Raw genomic sequence first — 12,540 nt, forward strand, 5'->3', positions numbered from 1 at the left:
AGTTGCCATTCATACCTACTGTTCTTCTACTAAATTCCTCTTAATCCTCTATTAAAAAAGCTGAAAACTCTAATACCCAATTAAAACTTGTCCTGGAAAAATACTGACCATCCTCCTTTTATCTGGTCTTTCATTTTCCTTACCTTCTCTGAAGTGTTGGATTTTGTTTGATCACTCTTAAACACTCTTCCTCAACTCCCAGGATGCTAAACTGCTTTGATTTTTATCTCCACTTCTCTGGCCATGTCTCCTTTGCTTTCTTCCATTAATTCCTTAACTCAGAATCGCTACAAAGACTCCGTCCCCAGCCTATACTCTTCAATGAGTACTTCTCACTTGAACTTTAGTACCATTCTTCCAAGTATGAGATACTTTACCTTTTCAAATGCTTTGGTAGTCACGAAAAGCTTTTTCAAGACTGTGAAATATTTTTCTATTTAAAGTAGTTCTTATCATAACTATTTCTACTCATTCAGTGAGCTTATATTTCTTCCAAAGTCTCATGAAATTAGTGACACTTTCCTACCATTCAGTAAGGTCTTACATGAGTCACACACTATCAGGTGTTTAATATAAATCATCTTAGCCAGCCCCTTAAATAACCCTGTCATGTTGCTTTCTCCCGTATTTCTCTCCCTCCTTGACCCAACTTTGTGACTAAGTCCTTTCCTATATAAAATGCTGTTTCTTTCAGTGTGTTCCTTTCCATTCCCATCACTTCAATCCAGATACTCAGAGTCAGAGAAATAGTATCTTCAAGGTCACGTCTTCCAATCCCCTATTTCTACTCAGAGCAAGATTCAGAGATAAAAAATGATTTTCTACGTTCACTTAGGTACTGTAAACATGGACTCTAATTTCAAATCCTTTCACATGAATCCTAACTTCTAAACTAGTTACCATGGCAGCTAGTTTGCAAAGATGCCTTCTAATGAGCCACCACACCCTACAGTTAATGTGAACTGGCCTTTGTAACCAACAAATAACAGGGCTTGCCCAGGCTAAATAAGTCTGAAGCCTCAGACCTTTACCCTTGCCCTCTGTGAACATGGCACTGGGATCCCCAAGCCAGCATGTAGGGAAATCTGAGACTGCCATGCTAGTAGGAAGTCTATGCTGACTCCACGGAAGTGGAGAGGGCAGCCCAACCAGGAACAAATGCATATCCCTGGCCAGCCTGCAGCCAGACCCAAAATGAAGCCACATTCGTCATCCAGCACAGCTGAGCTTTCAGATGACTCCTGACTTGGCCATCATCTCATTGAAACCACATGAGGAAACCCAGATGACACTGTCTAATCAAGCCCAGTAAATGCACAAAAGCATGATAGTGATATTTCCAGTCAAGTGATATTTCCAGGCCTTAAAGTTGAAACTATTCTATTAAATGTATGCAGCAATTAATAGAATAGTTACTATGACAAGTAAATGAGGTAATATAGGCAAAACACTTAAATGACTCACAGTAAATTATTAACAGATATCAGATGATAATAACAGTGATTATTTTAATGATTCCATTCTATTAAGTTTTTTGAACTCTCAAGTTTATTTTTAAAAAATATATCATGTTTCCTTTTGGCTAATCACATCTCAAACCCAAAACACTGTAACTGCTTTTTGTCTCCGGCTCCTCCCTGTCAATCTCACACTGATCTCTACTGCCAGACCAACTCTCCTAAAACCCAGCATAACACTGTGACTTCAGAGTAGTGAGTGACAAACAGGCAACAGCTTCCTCACATCAGCACTACTCATGAGCTCCAGACCGCTAACTTTAACTCCCCGCAGTGATCCTGTTTCCAGCTGTTCTTTTACACCTCTTCTGGCAGGGGGAGATGCCATCCCAACTTGAGATAAAGCAGACGATCTCATTCCTCCATCTTCACTAGCTCAGTGCTTGTAATGATGCCCTTTTCCAACTCTGCCTACTGCAAACTGAGACTTTCAAAGTCAGACTTAAATCAAAGCCTATCTCAAAACCAGATATTTCAGCTTTTTCGCAAATTCTAACTATTCTACATTTTCCTTTCATTCAGTAAGTATCTATTAAGCCCCTAGTACATGCAAAGCAGTGCCCTTGGTGCTGGGTACTACCATAACCTAACTCAAGACTTTTCACCTGCAGTTTACATTCAACAACAGAGGTGGTGAGTGCAATGGAGGAAAACAAAAGGTGAAGAGGCTACGAAGTGTTAGGGACATGGTTTCTACACGTTAAGGTAGTAAGGAGGAGCACCTCTGAGAAGATGATGGGTTACCAGAGAGCTGGCTAGAGGACGCAAGCCAGGGAGATGGGATGAGGGGGCTCCTGAGGAGCACTGGAGGAGCAAAGGAACCCAGGCAGGAGCAGGAGGTGTGGCCACAGCTGGAGGATCTGGTGGGTGTGTCACACCCTGTCGTTTAAATCCAAGTACCCATTATATGATAATTTCCTAAAACAGATATAATTATTATGTATTGCAAACATATACTAATATAAAAATAAAATCATACTGCCCAACATAACACAAGCACTAAACAGTGGCTATTATGAAAAAAAGAAATGATTATAAATCCAATCACATCCCTTCTGTCCTCACTCTCAGTAACTTCGGGGCTTGCTACCTTTCCTTCTTTTGTTAGCCACCATCAGCTATTTGATTCTTTCAAACTTCAATTTTTTCTTTCTGTAACAAATGTTCTACTATCCTGAAATCAAATTCCCAAGTATACTTTCTATATACATACTTTATTAAAGACATACATCAGATGAAGCACTCCCTACATATATTTTTAAAAAGTAAAATGGTTTATTAGTAACAGAAAGGATAAATAAGTTTATGTCAAATAATACAAAATGTAAATATTAGTACACAACTACAGTAAAACACCAAAAGGCTTAGATCTCACTACCTCTGACTAGCTGTGTGACTCTAGCCAAGAAACTTTCCATTTATGTTCCTAGAAAATGAGAATTGTAATAGTATCCACCTTGTGGAGTTATTGTGAGAAACTGTAGATACATATAAAGCATGTAGAAAACAGAAATTGTTACATGTTTTCTATGATGTTTGTGATATTTGTCCCAATGCTTCTAATAGACAGTTGCATGAAAGTTATATTAATATGAAAATGAATACAACAACATTATATTAGGATAATTTTTTCCCTGAAATGATGCAAATGACTCTTGGAAAGGTTTCAACCATAATAAAATGCATTCTTCCCTTCATATGCACTACTGCTGAATTGATAAAAACCAAAAGCTGCTATCGAATAAAACCATGTGGAACTATTTAGTGTGTACATGTGAAAAGTAGATACACCGCCGGCTTAGGAAGTATAGTATGTTTTGTCACCTAGGAATAGTTGCCTAGCCATTTTCAAAGTTTGGCAGGACCACCTCTGCAGTGAAGGGCCACACCATGTACTCCAGGACGTTTAATCTCCCTGGCCTATACCCTCCCAACAAGAGCTGAGAGCACTCCCTGGTCAGATTTCCTAAATGTTCCCCGTGGGGGCTTTCACCCTCAGTAAAACTGCCATTTAAAACAAGTTACATAAGTAACAATTGGTCATAAAGTTTATGCATGCACACACATGATTACCCCTCCCTGCTCCTTCTCCCTACTGAATGTGACGGTGCCTTCATTTTATAGTTTCTATTCAGCAATGACTGTGTCAAGCTTCTAGTAGGTGCTACATTTGAAATGACTCAATTGTAAATCCTAATCTTCTGCAAAGAACATTATAGGACAGTGTCAAGGAAAAAGTACCAAGGAATGTTCTGTATTTGTAGCAAATCTTTTCATCCCTAAACCAAATTACAACTGTTTCCATTTCTCCATTGCAAGACACAGAGTAGAATCTCTTTCCTACTGCCATTGCAGGAGCAACCTGCAAAGTCTAGACAATCCAGAGAGAGGCCAGAATGACACAATTCTTACTGTCATACTTGATATCTACCAATTTTAGAAAGTAACTGTAATAAGTTACAGAACTTATTAGACGCCTACTATGCACTAAGAGCTTTATAAACCTTATTTCTGATATTTGTAATATCCTAACAGTAGTATCTGAATTTTAAGGTGAAAAGATGAATTTTTCTTTTCTTTGTATTTTTTTGGGGGAGGAGGGGACAAGACTGGAGGTTGAACATGGTATTTGCATTGAGTTGCAGCCCCAGTTCTTTTTTATATTTTTAAAATTTTGAGACAGAGTCTTGCTAGGTTGCTCAAGCTGGCTTGAACTTTGGATCTTCCCAGCCTCCACCTCCCAAAGTGCTGGAATTACAGGCATAAACCACCACCCACACCTCAACGGTTTTAACCATCAGTAACTTGCCCCAAAGTGACAAGATTGAGATGCAAACACAGATTCCCTCCTATCTTTCTTCTTCATGGTGTATGATAGCTTGTCATCTAATTAGGTTGATGGAAATGCTAGGATAACTGAAATGGATTTAGAGGCAGCAGACTCTATAGTGTTTGAATTAAAAAACCACAGTTATCATCAATATGATCAGATTTCTGGACAAGGCAGATCCTATCAACTAGGGAAATCAGGGACCAGGTGGTCCAGGGACCCTGAGGTAAGCATCCATCCATACTTGTTGGGAGACATGCTTACATGCGGGTGTGTACCACAAATAAGTCACTGATGGCCTGACACACAGACCAGTGAAAACAACACATTGAGAAGAACTGAGGTCCAAAGAGTCCTGACAATATACCTTGAGGTGAAGCAGCCAGCTAGGGCTCAAGTATCCTAGTTGTAATCTGCAGCTCTCAAATATCCAAATGATTTCACACACATATATTGAATGAGAGAGAACTGAAACAGAAAAAATAATTTTCCTTAGCATTCGGTTCATTTTTGTCTTTTCCTAATAATCCTCCTCAGAATTTCTGTATCCATTCATCTTCTGGTTCTCATTTTCTTAGTCCTTAATAGATATCCCACGAATCAATAATCATTCTGGACTATTTCAGCACATTTTAGGAAACTTAAAATTCTGCTGATGGAGTTGAATCTTTGACACATTAATACATTCTGTTCATCACTGACTTTGTAACATCAGTCAAGAGAGGGAAGACACAGTTTTGAATAGAGACTTAAAAACCAAAATATAAGGAAACTGGGGCTCACAATGGTCAAGTACCTTGTTCAAGGTCATAAAGCCAATTAAGTAGCAGAGCCAGGGTTTGAACTCAGATGGTCTGGCTTCAGAGTACTTCAAGTTGCCAAAAACAGGATTTCATAAGCCAGACACAGGCCGGCCAGTACTACATGTTCTCTTTCATATGTGGAAACTAAAAACTGTTGACCTGAAAGTACAAGAGTGATCACAACAGACTGGGAAGGGTGTTGGGTAGGTGGCTGAAGCAATTTGATCAGTTCACAATGTACGGATATATGGAAATATTACACTGAAGCCCACTGTTAGGTGAAATTAGTATGTGTCAATAAAAATGGCATTTTAAGCTTTGTTCTGTATTTAGCCTAGACTATACAAAGTTCTATTACATAGTTAATTCTAAATTGTACATTTTATTTTGTGCCTGAGCTATTTAAGAAATACTATTTAAAATAAGTCTATTTCCACTTATACTTCTCCAATCTAAGGGGATTTGCCTTATTAGCACTGTTTGCAATAGGACTTAAATCGCTGGAAAATATTTTACCCAATAAGTGGTCTACATTTATTTATACTTCTCTGCTTAGAAAGGCAGTTCTGGTTGTTATTAATCAAGGACAAATACAAAGTAGGCATCTTACACTCACTATTTCTCCTTTTAACAAATACAAATCTGATTACCAAACACTCTTGGAACAATTCTGAGGAAAAGTTAAACCTCAGACATTACATACAATGGCTGCAGCAAACTAGCATTTCTGAAAACAGTCTATTTTCAAATACCTTAAAATATGTTAGAGACAAATAATAATCTAGAATTCATTTATAACCAATTAAATCTGTATGATTAAATCTCAGAACTTCATATCTATTTTCAGATTATAAAAACTGTACTTACTGTGATTAATGCTAATATTAGCGGAAAAAAATGAAAAATCACCTCAAAGCAACTAAGCCTACTACATCTGTTTGTGTTTACTGCCCTCTAGTGATAGAGGATCCACATCTAATTTAAAACAGCCCTGTTCCTAGGGAGTCATCACATCTCAGAAAATAAAAATGTTTCTTGCTATATCACAGAGATTTGAGATCTCCAAGTTCATTTGCAAAAATTGCATGATCACTTGAAAACTCTAAAAATCATTCTCTAAAAATGCTTTATTTAAAATAGGAAACACCTGCAACATTTATTGAGAAAAGAAATTCTAATTTTTTTGAGCAATTCCCTGAGACTGAAATAACAGGAGATGGATCTCTAGTTGTGTTATATTTCTCTTCTACACTGGCTTTTATTGAATGTTAGCACAGCATTCTGTAATTGTTAACACAGCTTGAATTCATGTAGACAGACTTCTGAATCTGTTTGAAACCTCAATCTCCCTGAAACCATCATCATCATCACTGTAATCTACCAAAACTTTTGTTACAGTGAAGAGTAATCAAGGCAGTTACTGCATACACAAACTTCACATAAATGAAGCCTCACATCAGTAACCTCATATGAAATGATACTTTTTATATATGGAGAAAATTATCATCCCCAGGTTCACTATAGTTGGCCTGAGTTAACACTAATATTTCATGCTTATGAAGGCGATGATAACCACTGTAAAATTTTCACTACATACTCACTGGTATGCTTTGTGAAAACAACCTAAACATAGAAAGTACATGTTTTCAAAAGCAATAGTAACAAGTGCATTTAGGCTTACTTCTGGAAATCCATACTTAACACACATTTTACATGCATGTTTTTGATACATGGATTTTAAGGTTATTTTAACTTATAAACTCTGAATTATAATTGAAAAAATTAAAAAATTCCCTTCAACAAGTATTTAAACCATTAGACAGTTATTCATAAAACGAATCTCAACTTTTATTTTTTGACATACTAATGTCTCCTAGATACTTTGCAAACTATTTAAGAAAGCTGAAAAGGAGGAAATTCTTTCCAATTCATTGTCCAAGGCAATAAAACCTCAGAACCCAAGTCAGATAACAATGCAACAAAAAAGAAAACTACAAATCAATATCCCGGATACAAGTGGATGAAAAAATTCTCATCAAAAACTAGCATATCCAACAGCAAAGCAAAAAGGAAAATATTATACACACAAATAAAAACACCACAGTCAAGTAGGATTTATCACAGGAATTGCAAGAATGGCTCACATGAATCAGTAAACATCAAACCCAGTTCACATAAAGAAAATGAAGAAGAAATCTATCTTAATAGATGCAGAAAGAGCATTTGATCAAATTCCACATCCCTTAACTATTCAAAATGAAAACAAGCTCTCAATAAATTAGGCTTCGAAACAACTCAGTATACTTCAATATACTAAAGACCATAAGTGACAACCTACAGTCATCACACTGAATGGGAAAAAACAAAGCTTTTTTTTTTTTAAAGATCTGGAACACTACAGGGATACCCAGTTTCACTACTTTTACTCAACACAGCATTTAAAGTCTCAGCCAGAGTATCACTTAGGCAAGAGACAGAAATAAAGAACATCCAGTTTTGCATGGAGGGGACATACTGTCCCTGTTTTCACATGACATAATCTTATATACAGTAAACCTGAAAGACCCCCTCCCCCAAAAAAACCTTTTAGAACTAATAAATGCTGTAGAGTTTCAGGATACAAAATCAACATGTAAACAGTAACCTGCGCCACTGTTAATTTCTCATCACTGAACAGACAAAAAGTTCAGTGTATAAGTCTAGGCCAAGTTTTTGTGCCAGTTACTAGAGAGAGAAAACTGCAGTAAAATGAGTGTCACTTTTTGTATAGAACTGAATAGTCTCAGCAGGTATATCCATTCTGTCACATTTTATTTTTCTAGTCCTTGCTTGAGGGACTATTTTCCTTATAGGTAGCATAAGTTTGCCCCCATATAATCAGTAGGTGACTCACTTCCTCCTATGAAGGTACATTTCTGTCTAAGGCAGCACTTCCCAGAGTGTGCTGTAAAGAGTAGCACTCACCGCAATACTTTGCAAAGACAGCTTCCCCTGTCAAATAAATTTGTGACATAGTGCTAACCTTTATGGACATTGTGTACATTAGCATAGTTGAGGCTTTGCCAGGAACTGTAAAATATAAACCTTATTTTATTTTGTTTAACATAACATTTCCCAAACTTATTTTACTATTGAACTCTTCACATTATTAACAAGTAAAAACAAAGTGCTAGAGGGTCATAGAAAATTCTTGTGAAAGTAATGCGCTTTAAATACTACCAGAAGGAAGGTTTTTTTTTTTTTTTCTTTTTTTAAAGCACGGTTTTTTACTTATTCATTCACTAGGTATTTTTAAAATGGCTCTATGGGCCAGCATAGGGGACAGAGTAATCAACAAGAAGACAGTTCCCTGCTCCTCCATAGCTTGGACTCCAGGGGGTAAAGACAATTAAGAAGCAGATTTTAAAAATGAGTGATAAATACACTGTGATTGAAAGAAGTGGCCACACACTAAGTAATGGTGTGCTGTAAAACTGAGTATTTAGGAAGGCAGCCCATATATGAGAACACAACCACATAACTATAAAGAGCCACCTGCTGCAGCACTACTGACAACTGTGAAGATATGGAAACAACCTAAGTGTCCATCAACTGATGAGTAAATAAAAGTGTTACAAACACACCATGGAATACTACTCCCCCCAAAAAAGAGTGAAATCTGCAACAACGTGGATGGAACTATAGGGTATTAAGCAAAATAAAGCAGACACAGAAAGATAAAGTAACACATAATTCACTCCTATGGAATATAAACAGATGAGGGTCTCACAAATGTTAAGAGTAGAATGCTGGTTACCAGAGGCTGGGAGAGCAGGAAGGAGAGAGAAACAGAAAGGCTGGTCGGAGGTACTGAGTTAGAGTTAGATGGAATAAGTAGTCCTACTACTACTTATCAGTTCTGTTGCACAGCAGGAGAACTACAGATAACGCTAAGGTAAAAATCAAGCTTTATTACATACATGAGCTCACTCTCCATTACTTAGTGCGTGGCCACAAGAAATCTGTAAACTGCATGTACTGCAAACATGTACAAATAAAATTTAAAAAGATTTAAAAATTAAGATATTGTGTATTTTAGAAAGCTAGAAAAAAGGGTTCTGAATATTTCTACCATTAAAAAATGATAACTGAGACAGAAATGTTTAACTTGATTGACGTATTAACTAATTTATACATGTACTGAAACATCATACTGTACTGTATCATTATATATATATTTTTTTATGTATCGGCTAAAATTAAATTTAAAAAGAAGGAAAAATGTGAAGCAGAACACTCTCAGAAAGGGCTAAAGGAACATAGCCTTCGCTAGGGACAACAGGGACCCAGAATAAGACTAGAGGCAGGAAAGGACAAGACTGCAGGACCTCATCAGCCTTCTAGAGCACTGCAGGTTATGAGCAGGAAGAGCCATGATATGGTGTACACTTTAAACACGAGGTGAAGCACATGCTTTGAAAATTGCTTCTGCAGAGGACTGCAGAGGGACAAAAGCAGGTGCAAGAGCTGACTAGTGCCAGATTGAAATAGTAAGAATAATAAACACTAGACCTCTGGCTTGATGAACATCTGCTTTGGATAGATGTTTGTGTCACACTGAGATGGGGAAAATGGGGAAGAACAGATTTGAAGGACGATGAAAAGAGAGAAGTCCTAAGTCAAATGTAGAAAGATTTAAGTATACAAAGGTTTTGCACATGTATATATGTTCTTAAAATGTTAAGGGATCTCTGACTCTTTCCCCCGAAGTTCTTCAGAGTTCTGGATAAAGAATGCTGCTAGAAAAATGAGTTCTGAATAGACAGTCACTTTCAAATACTTCAAAGATATTATCTTAAGACAGACCACTTTCATCAAAAATTTCCAACACATTTTAGAATAGTTCAGTAGAAGAAGCATATACAATCTATTTTTTAAATTCTCTCTTCATAGAGATTAGGAATATGAAAATCAAAGCAATTGCTCACTGAAGACCATATAATACAATCAAAATTAGAATCTAGTACTCATAGTGGGCAGTATTTTTATAAAAATCTTCTGTCATATTTAAACATTTTAGGAAAAAAAAACTAACTGAAGGCAATAAACAACAATATTGTGAAAATGAAATTTTTTTTCATTTGCAACAATGACTCAATAGCAGATTCTAAGAATTATGGGACAGACAATAGCATAGAGCTTCAGTTACTTATACTGGCTTTACGTGATTGAAAATCCTAGCCCTCAGAATCTGCCTAGCAAGTGCCAGTCCGAGTACCAGTACGAAAAAATAGTCTTTGCCCTGCCTCCCATGAGTACTGTATTAAGTAATATGTTACATGGCCTTGTTCCATGTTGTACAGAAAATCAAACTTAATGTGGGGGATCCAGCTAAGTGTATGAAGCATGTGCCAGGAGTTCAGTGTATCATTTGTATGGTGAACAGGAACACTGAAGCACTTCATAAGGAAAACAACTTTTTATTTTTTTGTTTTTTGAGGCAAGATCTCACAATGTAGTCCAGGTCAGTCTTGAACTCACAATGATCTTCCACCTGCAGCCTCCTGGGTACCACCATGCCTGGCACGCAAACAATTTAATTAAAACAAGTGCGTAAGATTCCTACAGTAACAGCTATGTCTACTATGAGACTCATGACAGAGAAGTCATTCACTAGGCTGCCAACTAGATCCAAGGTCTTATCCACTCTACTTTTCAGCTAGATTGCCATTCCTAATCTGTGAAAGGATTAAAGAGTCTACTTTCCCTCATTTCTATTTTCACTAGGAGGTGACACTTAATATCCTGATATGAATGAATATGTGACATTAATTATAACCTTGATATTACACAGAACCAGAACAAGCATTTGGAGGGGCCTTGGATGTCACTGGGGAAGGAAAAACCAAAACATAAGGACCAAGTTTTAGACAGCAAAATGAAGACCCTCAAAATATAATAAATCTTTTTGTAGCTACCTTGATATATATTCTTTCAGAGTAATCATAATTAAGAAGTCGGTGAAAGTGATAGTAAAAATATGCTATCTTAGAGTGCTAGGTAACCAAGTTAGAGCTTGGTAAACAAGCTCAGTGGACATCACATATGTAAGCTAGTAAGGCCCCATAAATCACTGTGACTAGGTATCAGGGTTTCAAAGGCACACTCTGTAAGCTTTCTTCTAGACCTGTTGATTCAAGTTCCTATTGCATTGGGTTACCTATATAGCAGCATATAATGTTGACCTTTAAGTTTAAAAATAGTTCTAGTCCTCAGTCCTACTAAAGATAGGCTATAGTGCCTATCACATGCGCATAGTATACTACACCGCTTACATAAGCCTTCATTTAATTTTCACAATAGCCCTACGAGGTAGATTACTTTAGTCATGATTTACAGAGAAAACAGAACTCAGAGAAACTGAACTAATTTTATTATCCAAGATCGTAACTCTTAAGTGTAATAGATTTATACTCAGAAGACAAATTGCCAAGCTCATCCAAATTTAGAAGATTTAGAGCTTACTGAAAAAAAAAGTTCACTTTTTTCACTGTCTGTTGTTCCATTTTATACTTCTAGCACTTAAAGTAAGTTTCAATATATTAGCATGAACTAGCCTATGCTTATTTGGACACCGAGTGTTTCCACCCCACCACAGCCTGCCTAGGCTCCCAGGGAATACTCAGCATTTCGATTTAGCAACCTACCCACACTGCCACTGGGCCGGGACTCAAGCAGGCCACAGGTGAAGGCGGCGACTCCAGCTGTGAGTGCTAAGTGAGACTTAGCCTCTGAAGTACAACACATCCACATAAATCTCCCCTCCACAGGTACCTATGTACTCTCCCCACCACCACAGCTGACCATCCCTTCTTAAATATTCATACTCTCTGGCTGACCAGTCCATTTTTTTCATCAGTGTTGTATTAAAGAGTCATGACAACCAGATTACACCAGGCAAATTCTGAGATAGAAGGACAGCAGGAACACAAACTGGTCAGTTTGCCCCAGGCAAGGAGAGCTCTGACCCTAGGGAGTCCAGACAGACATTACACCTTCGGCCACCCTTCCTCTTCCTCATTTAACATTGCTAAAATGCACCTTCTCTCTACCTTTTCTTCAGTCTTCATCTCTCACCCTCTTCAGGAGTCTGTCTTCCCTTCTTCCCATTTTGCCCGTCTAGTCTAACCCTCCAGTCTTAAAGAATTAACAAACATACCAAGGAATTGAGAACTACAAAGCAGACTAGTTTTTCAAACCTATAAAATTAAAATAACACACCAGGAAACAGGAAGATAGGAAATCAGCTCAAGCTTAAAGACTATATAGTTAGCAAAATTATCGAGAAGCCAGAACGAAGAAAACAAAACCAAACAAAATTCTAAGATTGTTAAAATCAAACCACTGAGGC

The 12,540-nt window shown here is 37.2% G+C and overlaps 1 protein-coding gene across 22 annotated transcripts in view; it reads right to left on the minus strand.

The window, feature by feature from the left end:
- Nucleotides 1-12,540, minus strand: part of Pde4d (3',5'-cyclic-AMP phosphodiesterase 4D) — a 1,361,839-nt gene that overhangs the window by 27,164 nt on the left and 1,322,135 nt on the right. The window lies entirely within an intron of this gene.

Source organism: Cavia porcellus, unplaced genomic scaffold (assembly GCF_034190915.1).
Source record: "Cavia porcellus strain 051 isolate PalLab524CR breed Dunkin Hartley unplaced genomic scaffold, mCavPor4.1 scaffold_11, whole genome shotgun sequence".
NCBI lineage: Eukaryota > Metazoa > Chordata > Mammalia > Rodentia > Caviidae > Cavia > Cavia porcellus.